Here is a 13,353-nt window from a genome sequence, read left to right on the forward strand (position 1 = left end):
CGTTTTATACTTAAATGCTATATGCTGATAGATATATAATAATAATAATAATAATAATAAGCTTTATTTCCATCAAACGATGGAGGGGCCGTGGGTAAAAGCTGCTGAAACAGCTTGACTAGAGCCCACGGTCCCCTCTACAAGGCAGCACTGGAGCATACATGAAACATACAGGAATACAAACATACAGAAACGCAAAATTGATTCGATTTAATGTATCACAAGGAAATCAATATTAGAATTGTTCAAAAACATGACATATCACGTGGCGCAGTTCGCGAACTGTAGTGCGACCTAAATCAATTCCACATTTATTCAGATCATTAAGAAGTTTAGGCAAAATGTACGATAGTGTACCCATAGAATAGTTAGCGCGGGGAGTGACCACCTTCCAGTATTCGGACTGACGTATAGTATAGGATGTAGGCTTTATTTCTAGCTTGGCTAGGTTGCGAAAGAAGTTTCGATTTTCTTTTAATTCGCACTTAAAGGCAACAATTAGTCTATAGCTAAACAATTTCCAGACAGGCATTATATCTGCTTTAATGAACAGAGTATGTGTATGAGAATTGTAGGGGACATCAAAAATAAGCCTAATTATCTTTTTTTGTAGGACGTACACCTTTGTTAAGTTTGTTACTGTGGTAGATCCCCATACCAAAAAGCAGTAAGAGAGGTGAAAGTAAAAAAGAGAATTATATATCAGCTTTGTTACGCTGAAAGGTAATATAGACCTACACCTGGATAAAATACCAACGACACTTGACAATTTAGTGCAAACAGAATCTACATGAATATTCCACAGCATATTTTGCGAAAACGTGACCCCAAGAATTTTAATACTACTTACTATTTCAATTTTCCTAGTACCATAAATAAGTTCTACGTTCATATTTACCAGCTTTGATTTCGGTCTAAATAGCACAGCCTATATATATATATATATATATATATATATATATATTTATATATATATATATATATATATATATATATATATATATATATATATATACTGCCATGCTCTCAAATGAGAGTAGCATATTGTAAATAAATAAATAAATAAAATTCTGTTCAATTTCCCAAAGCGCTAAAGGGGCAAAAGACATCACCATTCCTTAATTCCCACCCAAAGCTCAGTACCTGAGCGCTTTTATCAAGAAAAAAATTAGTGGCACGCAATAGGCAAAGCCCTCCTCCTCTCTCGGAGACACGCTGACTATTCTCGTGCCTTGTTGACTGACAAGACTCTGCTTTTACTACTCTGCACAGAACTGGTGAGTTAAATCTCAGTCTCTACGATTCCCCAAAACATGTTGGGAGAAAGTCATAGTGGCAAAGTCATAGTTAAAGGCACAGTAAGCTTCAAAGCAACCTGCACACAAGCTACCAAATTAACCCCTTCAGGTGCTATGTACACAATTGTGTACATCAAGACAGCACATCAAAAGAAAAAGCAGTGATCAAAACAATTGTAATTAAAATTTTCGCATACAAATTGGAACACTTCCGATTGTTCCCGACCTGAAAGTTTAAATAATATGTGCAAATGTTTTTATTAAAACGAGTTGTAAGGTAGAAGACTAGGTGTTGGCGCTCAGTGTCAGCAAGTCATGATGTAACTAGTTCACTTCTTTCATTGTCTCTCGCAATGTTCTACTTCAGCCATATTTTTCGCATGGCTGGATAGGTTTCTTATCAGTATGCTAGACATGAAACAGTTAAATTTCTCATATCCGATGTTCCAGTAGAGAGTTTTCGCATGGAGTCCACAGTTTGAAAACATCACAGAACTCACTGAAGAATTAGAAACATTTAATTTATTATTCAGCCATGCAATTTTCATGATGGCGAAGATGCAAGAAATGTGCTGAAACTAAACTTTCGCTGGACAGAATTAATTTGTGCCTGAAGAGGTTCAATTTTAAACCCCCCGCTTGCTTCAGTCACTGTGCACAGTGCTCCCTGCTTTGCAGGAGCTTTATCACAAAAGATTTTATCTGCCTCTGCTATCTAAAAACAGAGCTGCAAGATAATTCCCAGGCATATCCCTTGCGCAAGCTACAATGAGACGGCTAGTCTAGTTAGCTGTAGGCGACAAATATAATGGTTGTGTTTCACAGTCTCTTCAAATCACTGTCTGTGGGCTCAATTAAGAGCGGTTTCTCTCTAGCCTTTAGGACTACTGTTGATATGCCATCCTGCATTTACTACCCAGCCTAGCCTTCACCTAGTCAAAAGCAGGTGAAGCTTGCAGGATGAAGCAAACGCAGAGGTGCCTAATGAGCATCGGATAATAAAAATGGGGTAAAGGCTCCAAGAAATGAGAGAGAGAGAGAGAGCACCGGAACATTCTTTAAAGCTTGCATTCGTGACGACTGAAAACTAAGTCTCGGAGAGCTAGGAGTGCTCACTTGTGCCTTTTGGTGCGTGACGTTGTAAAGGTCCAATAAATATGCATACTTACAATGAAGCTATAAACATGTCCTGCATCAGCTAGGCCTCCTAGGGACAAACAAGGGCCTTCTTCGTCTGCACAAACGCAGCAGCACCTTCAGCTAGCCACATCCCACGACCGATTCTCGCTCAATTGTGAACAGGCCTCGTCCGACAGACACAAGAAGGCCTCAGCATCAATGCCAAACATTGCCTGGTAGACAAGGAAGAGATAAAAGAGGACCAATCAGCTGTCCCAGATTAAGAAGTTCCAAGGGCCGCCAGAAAATCAGAGGCGTGCTTCTCTACCTCCTGATGGAGCATGTCACAGGACAAAGATGACAGAGGCAGTACGTGAGAAGCATGGCGCGTGCTGCACAGAGCTGATGAGATCTTTGGAACTCTCGAAAACCGAGTCTTCTGGTTCAGTGCCCCCAGCAAAAGCGTGCCGAGGTCAAAGTTTGACACTTCAAGCGACTTTCAACTGCAACTAGTTTGTAGTGCAGATCCAGCACACAATGAATGAAGAACGCAGAATTGGAGCAGGATAAATGCCTCACCTATGCTATAAATATCACCTTCAGGCGCTGCTTGCATTATTGTACACTCTCAAGAAAGAAAACACCTACAAATAAAAAGCCCCAGTGAAAATACTGATGTCTTAAATGTGTCCCAAAGAGCTTAGGACACTTCGATTGGCCCTGCACTGTAATAGTGACTAACATGGTTGTGCAACAGTTTCAAACTTTCAAATAACAAATCAAATAGTCATAATTTTGAAGAATGAATAGTTTTCACGTAGTATTTGAATATTTTCAGATGTCAACATTGAGCATCCAAACATAAAACTAGAGCATGGGTACAATAAATTTTGTCCCTGCTGGCATATTATATAGGCATAAAACATGTGAACTTACATGGAAGAGCAAGCTACATTGCTCAGAGAGCCATACATTACTGGCTATACAGTGACCAATCGCACTCTCCAAGGAGTCCAGTCTATGGAAACAAACTGCTTATTTGTTCCTAATGCTCCATTTGAGCTTTAAACGCTTCATAATGTACAATGTAATGACAGAAACTTGCTGATGTTATGTGAACATAGCCATAATTTTAAAGCAATAGGGAAATGAGTTGGTGTTAGTCGTATTATCTGCTCTCTGATCAAGTCTGCAAATACTGTTTTGCATAAGCACCACGGATGTGGTAAGAACCACTGCAACACATTTCTGTAATGCATGGAAAAAGTAGTTTATTCCATTATCATACAGGAAAGAACACACAGGACAGACCGACCGATGCCTTCGTAGTTATGTGAACACCACATTATGCAACGTTATGCTAAGGTGTGAACATAGTTTTACATCAATTGTTAATCCGATTTCATTCACTTCTGGCACTATCGCCTTCGTATTCAATCTCAAAAATTACTATTTGCACATCAATTAATATGCCCCAAGCATGTTTGTCAAGACAGATGACTATGTATTTGTGTTAATGTTAGTACGTCGTCATGAAGCAGTTCTTGATTTTGCCAGTACCAATCATTTGCACTATGTATGCAGATTTCAGAGGTGACACTCTCACACAGTTCCGCAGGCACCTGACCTCATATCCGGTATGAATATTTTACATAAGCAATTCCGAGTTAATCTTGAAAAGGACTGAAGGCAATGTGCATTGGGTTGTCTCACGAAAATATCACAACCTTCTGAGGTGGCTGCCAAGGGGTTGTTCTGCCATGAGGGAGGCGTTAAAGAACCCTTGTGAAAGAATTTTCTGGCTACAACACTGACCTTAGCATAAGCTGCTAGAGCTCTGTTTGAATGTTTTAGTTACTTTTTAAAATGATCAAGCATGTGTGACTAAAGTTAACCGAACAGATAAATTGTGGTGAATGTGACGTGGAAGGTGAAACAACACATGTTCTGCTAATAATAATAATAATAAAGCTTACCAAATGCAGGTGTTACACAGTGGTAGCCTTTTAAGACAACTCATTTTCATTTATCAAGGCATAAAGAGAGAACACTGCAATTTACCTTTGTAGAGAGAGAGATCATATTTAATGGCAGATGATGATGATGATGTATAGGGTTTTGTGGCGAAAGGGCCAGTCATGGCCAAAGAGCGCCAAGCAATGGTGTTATGTACTCGGTGATGAAAATAACAACACAGGGTAAAGTGGCAGCCTATGACGATATAGCGTGGCTGTATAGAGGCATAAGACAAGAAGTAAGATATGAACATGTTAACATAATGACAATGGTTTGTGAGGTGTGCTGTGAATGTAAAAGGTATATCATGAAGGAGTGAAATTCTAAAAACGTATATATGCCAGTAGCACTACTGCCTCAACGAGGTCCTTAAGTGAAAGGGCCCGGAGGCTAGTGCTATACAAAGCGCTGCTTTCGCAGCAGGGGTCTCTGACGAGAGGCCATGCTACGAAACGTGTGGGCCTAGTATTTGTAATACGTCAACATCCTGTAAAAAGTTAAAAATGGATTTTCTGTTAAAAAGTAGGTCAGCACCAAGGAACATACCCGGGAGTAAAGGGATATGCTGTTGGTAGGCTACAGGGCAGTGTTTTTTCCTGAGATTCCACTTCCAGACACTCCAGCAGGTCATGGAGGACGGTCAGTTTAATGGCAGAAAGGTGGAGAGGTCGGCCTGAGTAAAGTGCCTCTAGCCTGCTACTCCACCCTGGGGAAGGGGTTTGGGGCAATAACAGATAGGACGTGAAGAGGAAGGAGGGTGTTGGTACTGTGATTATGAGGGCTGCACAGCATACTGCTTCCATGCAACGCGTACATATACACTTCACAGCATAGCATAGTCATCTTCGCGCACAGAGGTAGAAGTTGCTGCAGTATAGCTAGGAGACTGTCTATAGCTTTCACGATTTTTGCCGCTATTAGCGCCAATGGCGTATTTAAACCAGACAGCAGCAGCTGCATGGCATCGACTATTTGTAGCAACATTGCTTTGATGACTTAAGTCCAATGGTGATATCTGAGTGCACTGTCCTTGCTTGTGCTTAGTCTAAGGCCCGTGTGCGCGGCGGCATGCATAGCCATACATTCAATTTCAGGCTTTTGCAGCTGGCTTGAAGCAATGGTTTGGAGAGATTTATTGATGCTGATTCCACTACCTTCTGCTGGACCTGCGGAATTGGGGCCCTGAAGCTCTCGTTTGGACCTACAGCTTGCCCACGCTGACGACATGTTCCATCTCCTCCGGTGTTGCACTGACGGTGCCGCCTCCTTGCGGGACATACTTGTCTTGCTCATTTGTGTCAGTATCTTTAACTTTCTCTGTTTAGGACAATCCTTGAAATTGGCATCATGGGGTCCATCGCAATTCAAGCACTTCATTTCTTTTATTGTGCATGAAGATACGTCATGACTGCTGGCACAGCGGAGGCATGCCGTCTGGCCTCTGCATACAGTGCTGACATGGCCTAGCTTTAGGCACTTGTGGCATTGCAGTGGCCAGGGCGCATAAGGACATACCGCGTGTTTCACGTATCCCACCTTGACGTGATCAGGTAGCATGTCTCCCTCGAAAAGAAGCTTGACACTCATCGAGCGACCGAAGCAGTGAATTGATGACCTTCACTGTTGAGGACAGAAGCCTTTGTAGCTCTTCGTCGCTGATGTCAATCAGGACATAGGAAATAGCACTTGCTCTAATGCGACCACCGTGCACTATGAACGACCAGACTTCTATGTGTCCTAGTACGCGCACGGTTTTCAATTTTTCTAGCGCGACCTGTGGCCACGGTGACTATGTGTTTCTTGGTGTTGAAACGCACTTCGTTTATTCCTTTCAGAGCCACACTACCAGGCAGGTGTTAAGAATCTGTCTGTACAGAATTTAAATTCTTACAGACGTCGAGAGGCACAAAGGCAATCCTGTAAGTCGGAGTAGGCAGTCCGTTGGGACCCTGCTCACTCAAGTTTTTGGTCGTCTTGAGGCATTTTCTTTTTAGTCACTTGCCCTGCACGATGACATAGCCGTTGTCGGAGTCCATTGGCTCACTGTTGGAGAAACAGGAAACGGACATCTCCATGTGTACATGGCAAGCCTTACACTATATCCCCGCAGGACGCAGTGCGAAGAGACGTGCTCGACGCAAGTGATGGCGTGCTGTGTCATCGCCTCGAACAGCTTCTTGTCCAAGAAGCACAATTAAGTATCCACTATGACACAACTACTGCAGCAAGGCAAGAAGCTATGCTTGGTCACTTTTGTAAATGTTTAGTAGAGCAATGCCAACTCAGATCAGTTACCACTAAGTAGACCAACAATGTATACACAAAGAAATAAAATATATGCAGCGAACAGCCAGTAAAACTAACCTAGATAACTGGATCAAATATGTGAACAGCATGAAATGAAGGGGTGGACAAGCGGTTGCTATAGGAACAAAGAATGCAAAAGGACAGACTAATTTGCTACCTGGCAATGCATTATGTGATGCGTAGTGCCTCTTAGCAGTTTGTCAGTTGTGGCCGGCAGCATGCTAAAGAAACATGACAAGAACAGTCGTGACTTTATGATCAATTGAATAGAGAAAAAAAATTTGTTGGTATACCACAGTCATCAGACTAGCCATATGTGAAAACAATAAGGAAATGAGTTGGTGGTGAAGTGATGCTCTCTGCTCCTATAAAAACTTTCAAGTCTGCGAATTCTGTTTTGCAGAAGTACCATGGATGTGGTAAGAAGCACTGCAACCCATTTCTGTTACGCATGGAAAAAATTTACTCTATTCCTTCATCATGCAGGAAAAATATACACTGGACAGACAGCCAGGTGCCTTCGTGAATATGGGAATACTGCAAAAATGGTAGCAAAATGGCCCTAACTGGCAATCTTGCCGAACATTGTGTGAGCTGCCCAACTATGTTGCTTGCCAGAAACAGAAATGGTTTCTCAATAGTGACCTGACACATGGTTTAGCTGGGATGTAATCTGTGTAATGATGGCATTTGTTCCTTCTGTACCATGGCACATAAGTGTTGATCACATGCAATAAACCATCTGTTGTTAGTGAGTGGTGTGTCTTCCCCCTGTCTTCTGTGCCCCATTTGTGCATAGAGACGCACGGGTCGGGAAAAAAAACCTGGAAAGTTGGGGGAACAAATGGGTTCTATTTCTTGTTTTTTTTTTTTTCAGCACAAAGAAATTCGAAAAAAGAAAGAATTAAAATTACCACATACAGCTATGCTTGCCATTCTCTGCTGTGCAGCACACAATTCTAGAAGCGACTATGACAAGAAAATGGCAGCACAGCTTTAAGCGTCTTCATTATATGCTTCGAGTTGCATTTTGAAAACGTAGTGTAGCTTTCAAGCATAGCGGACTACAGGGCGCCCTGCAGGCTTCGGTCCAGAACTGGCACCTAGGACTCCGGGAAGCAGGTGGAACCTGGCGACAAGGTCTTTGCACTAATCAACCACTGACACCTATAGCTCTAAGGCTGCCGCAGATACCTTTGCCACCTGCCAGTTCTTAACGAAACTGATTTTAGTTTGGATACGCTGATAACAAGCTTTGCAACAGGCTCACAAGTAAACATGTTTGAAAACTTATCTATGTACAATCAAATTTGAATGTAGAAGCAGCAGCAATCAATTCTAATGAAAATGTGTCCAGCGAGTGACTCGGACAAAGGTCGCTGATGTCAGATTGGCAATCTCTCGTAAAAGAGAACAAGACGTTCATTTTATTGGAATTATCACATGCATTTAACAATAAGGATTTTTTACTGCAGAAATAATAAATATAAGCTATATTTAGTGGAGTTTCAACTTTTCTCAAAATTTCCTTGAAAAACACAGGGGAAAAAGCCTTTTTTCCCTCCTACCCAAAATTTTCTGAAATTATGCATCTCTGTAATTGTGCATCACATTACGAAAATGCAACCTGAGATAATACTCAGCTACCCAAGCATAGGTAGAGCAAGAGGGCCAGTGGCGTAGCTCGGCCGGGAATGAGGGGCTTCCCACTCGGCAGTGCCCTCCCCTCTCCCTCTCTCCTGTAAATTCATGTTAGTGTGCAGCTTGCCCATCACACCCTCCCCCACCCTCCTCTCTCTCCGTCCCCGGTCATGTGCGCGCACCCTTACCCACCCCCCTCAAAAAAAAAAAGAAGAAAATCTTGCTATGCCATTGAGGAGGTTGAAAGATAAAGCTCACAACTGAAAGGTAACAAGCAGAAGTGAAAATGAGATTGTTGATTCTGCAGAACAATGCAAAATCAGCACAAAGGTGTGCGCAATTGTGTGAAAACCATCAAGAACGAATTCTGCATTCAGGAGAGAAATAACCCGAAGTGTACTACACTAGAGAACAGAGCGTGTGCGTATACCGCTAAGCGGGGCCCTGTGCTAGGAACGTCAACCCAAACGGGATCAACAAAATTTGAGATTGGTCACAGACACGTGAGGGAAAACAACCAGCCTCATTCTGAAGCGCCCGTCTTTGGCCAATACAAACAAAATTTTGTTTACACAGTTAAGCTCGCCGATTCAAGGCCTTTCTTTTGGCATGTTTTTCTGAGCATATGACGACGACCAGCTGGCATGAAAAATGGCCAAATAGGAAACACTGAAGCTTTCCTCGAGATCTACCGAGGTCAGGCTCCAATGCAGGAAGCGCTGTTTGTTGTGCAGCGACATTATCTGCTCGCGTATCTCCACGACCTTGATTGATGTATCGATGGGACAAAAAGACACCGACATATAGCAAGTGAGCTATGCATATCTCGGGTAAAATAGTGCGCACTGCAATATCAGCCTCCCAATAAAGAGGACACGCAATGGCTTGCTTGCGCTCATTCGTTATTTAAAAAAGAAGAATACTAATTAAAGTGCCGATCTATGTCACGTGACTGCTCATCGATGGCAAGATCGATCGACGCCACCGTCACGCTGTGCGCGAAGCTGAAACGCACTGCCGTGACAACGACCTATAATGAGAATGTATTTTACAAGGCGGTCTCCTATGATTTTCACTTGAGCAGGTGGCTTGCTACCTGACGAAACGCAACAGAAATCTTTCCACGTGACGTAGCATAGATGCAATCACCCCTGCGAAATGTTGCAATTGATGATGAGAAGTAATATGACCACCGTCGCGGTACCATGAGCAGTTTTGCAACCGCCTGAACGAGACAAAGAAAAAAAAAAGCGCAGACTACAGAAGACCGAGTTAGCGCACCGCTAATGCACTGTCGAAGTAAACGACAGGTAGCAGCTCAATGATAGGTTTGCGTTCTCGACACTGTACAGGTGCCATCGCCGTTGGGCCTTTCAGGTGCAGAGCTGCCATGGGAACCGCAGGCCTAGGCCCGACATGCGCGATGCAAGCGTTCTGCATGACCTCATCGCGTGCAGATCCGTTGACAGTAACGGGTTTCCGGGCGCGACGCAGGCGACGTCCCTAAAGTAAACACGAGGCAACCTCGCCGCTTCCCAGGAAACGGCCGGGACACGCTGCAACACGCCACGACTCGCGAGCCCACAGCACACGTGCCCAGTAACGCGCGCGCATCTACACCACCAACCCCGATGTTGCACAAGATTTTTGTTGCTACGAGCCTCTTCCCCCCGTCCGTCACCATGCCCCCTTGTGCTGCTGAGGGCCACGTGCTCGACTACGTGCAACCGTTGGGAGGAGCGTCCGCGCTACCGTCTTGGGTTTTCGAAGCAACAAAGACAGGCCCGGGGGGGGGGGGGGGGGGGGGGGAGGGGGCGCCTGGTGGTCTGCCTTCCCCACATGTCTGCGCGCATCAGCTGTGTACGTCTGCAGCAAATCTGCGCATTTGTGCGTGTCGCGCGGCAAGCAGCAGGTCTGCGCACGACAGCAGACGTCTCGCTGCAAACACCAGCAATGAAAGGCGGTAACGCAGCAGTTAACGATAATACGGTTTCTCCTAGGCCGAGCTGATTCGTCAAAGGTTACATCACGGACACAAGTTCGCAACAGTAGTAGTAGAGGGAGTTGGCGCGCCATGCACGTTGGCGGGCGACGCTTGCAAACCAGCGAGGGCAAACTAAGAAAGAAAAAGAAATCTCGTCTCGGCCGAGTCTGCACAGAATGCGCGCAGGCCTCATGTGTCACGATGCACGCAGTGAAAGTGCCGCAATATGCAGCCCCTCGCCATGTCACAACCTCTGGCCAGGTGCACCCGATTCTAGGTAGAACAGGCACGAAACAAAAACCACACGCGCGCAACATTCGCGTTGCAAGCTACGACCGAAACCATTAGGCCTAGACAACAGTAGACTCTAAAATAAATACGGGAGACGATAAATAGCAAGCGTTCTTTTTTTATTTTTCGTCTCTTGTAGCACAGCTGCATAGACACCTTTCGAAATTGCGAAGAACAGACATCGCGGCAGCCACCTTTGTCGAACGGCAACTGCGACGCGCGGAGTTATCGTCCGCCAAGCGGGAAGCGATGCTCAGCATCGGCCGATAACGATACGCGTATCCAAACTTCACGCTACGTCGCTCGGCTCAGCGAGTCGTTACGACGGCTTCCTGTGTTTATTCTGTCACCTCTGAACGCCCGACCCGTACAGGTAGCATTGGCAGGCGACACAATGAGAACGCCTTCACAAAGAACGCACGCACACCAGCAGCAGGCCAGCCTGCTTCTCTCGCCGCGAGCGTCAGCTGATGGAGGGACGCGGGCACACTTGCCTGTTCGTTTCCGCCTCTACACGAATGATCGTAAATGAGCACACCTTCAACACCATGCCACTGACGGCGCGAGCCTGAACCACGAGACGCTCAGCTGCGTCGTTATTCTCCGACATCGCCACAAATGGGCAGTCTGAAAAGCAAAGTAGGCACTTAGCAACAAAGGAGAACGCGCTAGAACAGCGCGCCAGCGTTCACGGGAAGGAAACGGTCTCCGAAACGGAGATCGGTGCTTATCGCGGGCAAATGCGCTGCCAGAAAGCACAAACCGCTCGCGCTATTAGCAAAACGTGATACACGAACTGCGTCGCGGATTTGTGGCGGACCGGGATCTCGATCAACCTCGGCAAATTGTGCGCAGTACAAAGGGCGGCGAGCAGAGTCTTCGCGAGGCGGTTTCTTGCGCGAGTTCCTTTTTTATATATTTCGCGCCAAGCGAAGACCAAAATTAGACGGGAGTTTCCAACGCGGAAATGTGGCGTTCGAGAGCGGTCAGGAACGGAACCGTACCTCAGACGACCGCCCGAAAATCGGCCAGCTCCATGCAAAGCCTCACGTAGCGGGCGCGTAATTACGTTTGCATAATACGCAGATATCCGGAACCGCAACAAAGCACTGCGCGTTGGGGAGCCGTCGTGAGTTACAGAACCTCGTGGCCTGGCCAAACGTGTTCTCCCCAATCATTGCACGCGGCCTGGACATAAAATACAGTACAGCAGGGCCTACTGCAGATATTACAGAACAAAGAAAACGCGAAATGGCCATCCTCGCAGTGAACGGTCTTTTGTGCCTCCGAGATTCGAACGACCGTGGCCCCGAATGTAGTGCGACTCGGCCGGCAGGTAACCGTAGGCTTCAAGCTCACTCCCTCGATCAAAACGACCACCGAAGATGCAGTTCGAGCCCACGAGACAAAGGTCAGCAGCAAAGCCAAACAAAGACCCCCGCTGGTGGCACCAAGCTTGATCTTCGCATAAACAGTGATCGCTCGGTTCGCCGAGCAACTCTTGCTTACCAGCCACTCGTCCGAGTGTAAATCCATGGGTAGTAGCTCGGCGAAACGGCGTATCCAGACGATTTGGGCACTGACAAGGACCGTTTACTTCGGCGAGACACACTGCGTTGTTTTGGTCGTTTTGGTCGCGAGGCGACAACCAGCTGTTCCTTACGCGAGGAGCGCTTGCGCAGATGCGTGTCAAAAGCGAGACCGCTCGGCGCAGGCAACAAACAGCGACCTCGGCGACGCTACGGGCGGGAGCAGCCAATCGGAGCGGCCGCTGGGCGCTCTCGGCCCGTCGCAGAGCAGGGCATTGGCCCTCGGGCGAAAGGGCCGCTTTCGCGGGGCAGCCGCTTTGCCGCGCTCAGCGGGCGCTTGCGCACAGCAGTTGCCAAACGTGGCTTCGTAAATAGAACGCTTCTTCATCTAATTTAAGGACACCAACAAATACAAGCGCCATCTAAGTACAGTAATATAAACTAAAATACGCATTTGTGCACAAAGAAGTGGTTTATTATTTAAAAAAATAAAGTCTATAGGCTACGCATATGCTTGTAAATGGTCAGTATTGAACTTGCAAGTATGCGTAATATTGAAGCTAGGAGTGTGTGGGCAGTTGTGCAACTAGTGTATCCAAAGGGTTCTGGCGCTCCGAGGGCCCCGAACGCTGGTTGGGAGCGCCTTATTTTTCGCAGAATTCAAACAAGTTGTTTTCTTTCGAATGCGGTTAGTACGGGGGAACGAACCAGTTGAGGAGTCACGATTCGCTAGAAAGGACCTCCTCTGTGCGAAGGCAGTGGGGAACGCGCAACCGAAAAGCCGCGCGCGTTGTTGGGGGTTCTATGCGCGTGCCCGTGTGTGAACGTGCAGTTTCAGGAGGAGAGTTCAATGTTCGCGCCTCCACCACCACGTTGGTTCGGGCCTCGTAAAAGGAGCTAGGAGTCGACGGTGGGCTGCTAGTGCCTTTGGTCGGCTTTTCTGCTAGCTTTTGTTTCCTTCTTCATTTCAGTTGTTTCTATAATCGGTTCGCTTCTTCCTTTTTCTACTTCCTCTCCTGGTTTCCATGCACGGAGAAAAGAGCGCGCTCAACTGCGCCCGAATCCCCGGGCGTGAACTGTACGCACTTCCCTTTCTTCCGTTCTATCTCCCCCCCCCCCTCCCTTTCCCACCTCCTTCTAAGCCCTGACAACCCGCCCGCAGCAGCTT

General features: G+C 46.1%; 1 protein-coding gene across 1 annotated transcript in view; it reads right to left on the bottom strand.

The window, feature by feature from the left end:
- Ypel (Yippee-like) overlaps positions 1 to 12,368 on the bottom strand; it is a 37,698-nt gene extending 25,330 nt beyond the window's left edge. The window contains exon 1 of the mRNA XM_050166924.3: positions 12,166 to 12,368. The gene's annotated coding sequence lies outside the window, so the exon portion shown is untranslated. The remainder of the gene's footprint in view (positions 1 to 12,165) is intronic.
- Positions 12,369 to 13,353: the final 985 nt, after the last annotated feature.

The sequence above is a fragment of the Dermacentor andersoni genome, chromosome 3 (assembly GCF_023375885.2).
Source record: "Dermacentor andersoni chromosome 3, qqDerAnde1_hic_scaffold, whole genome shotgun sequence".
NCBI lineage: Eukaryota > Metazoa > Arthropoda > Arachnida > Ixodida > Ixodidae > Dermacentor > Dermacentor andersoni.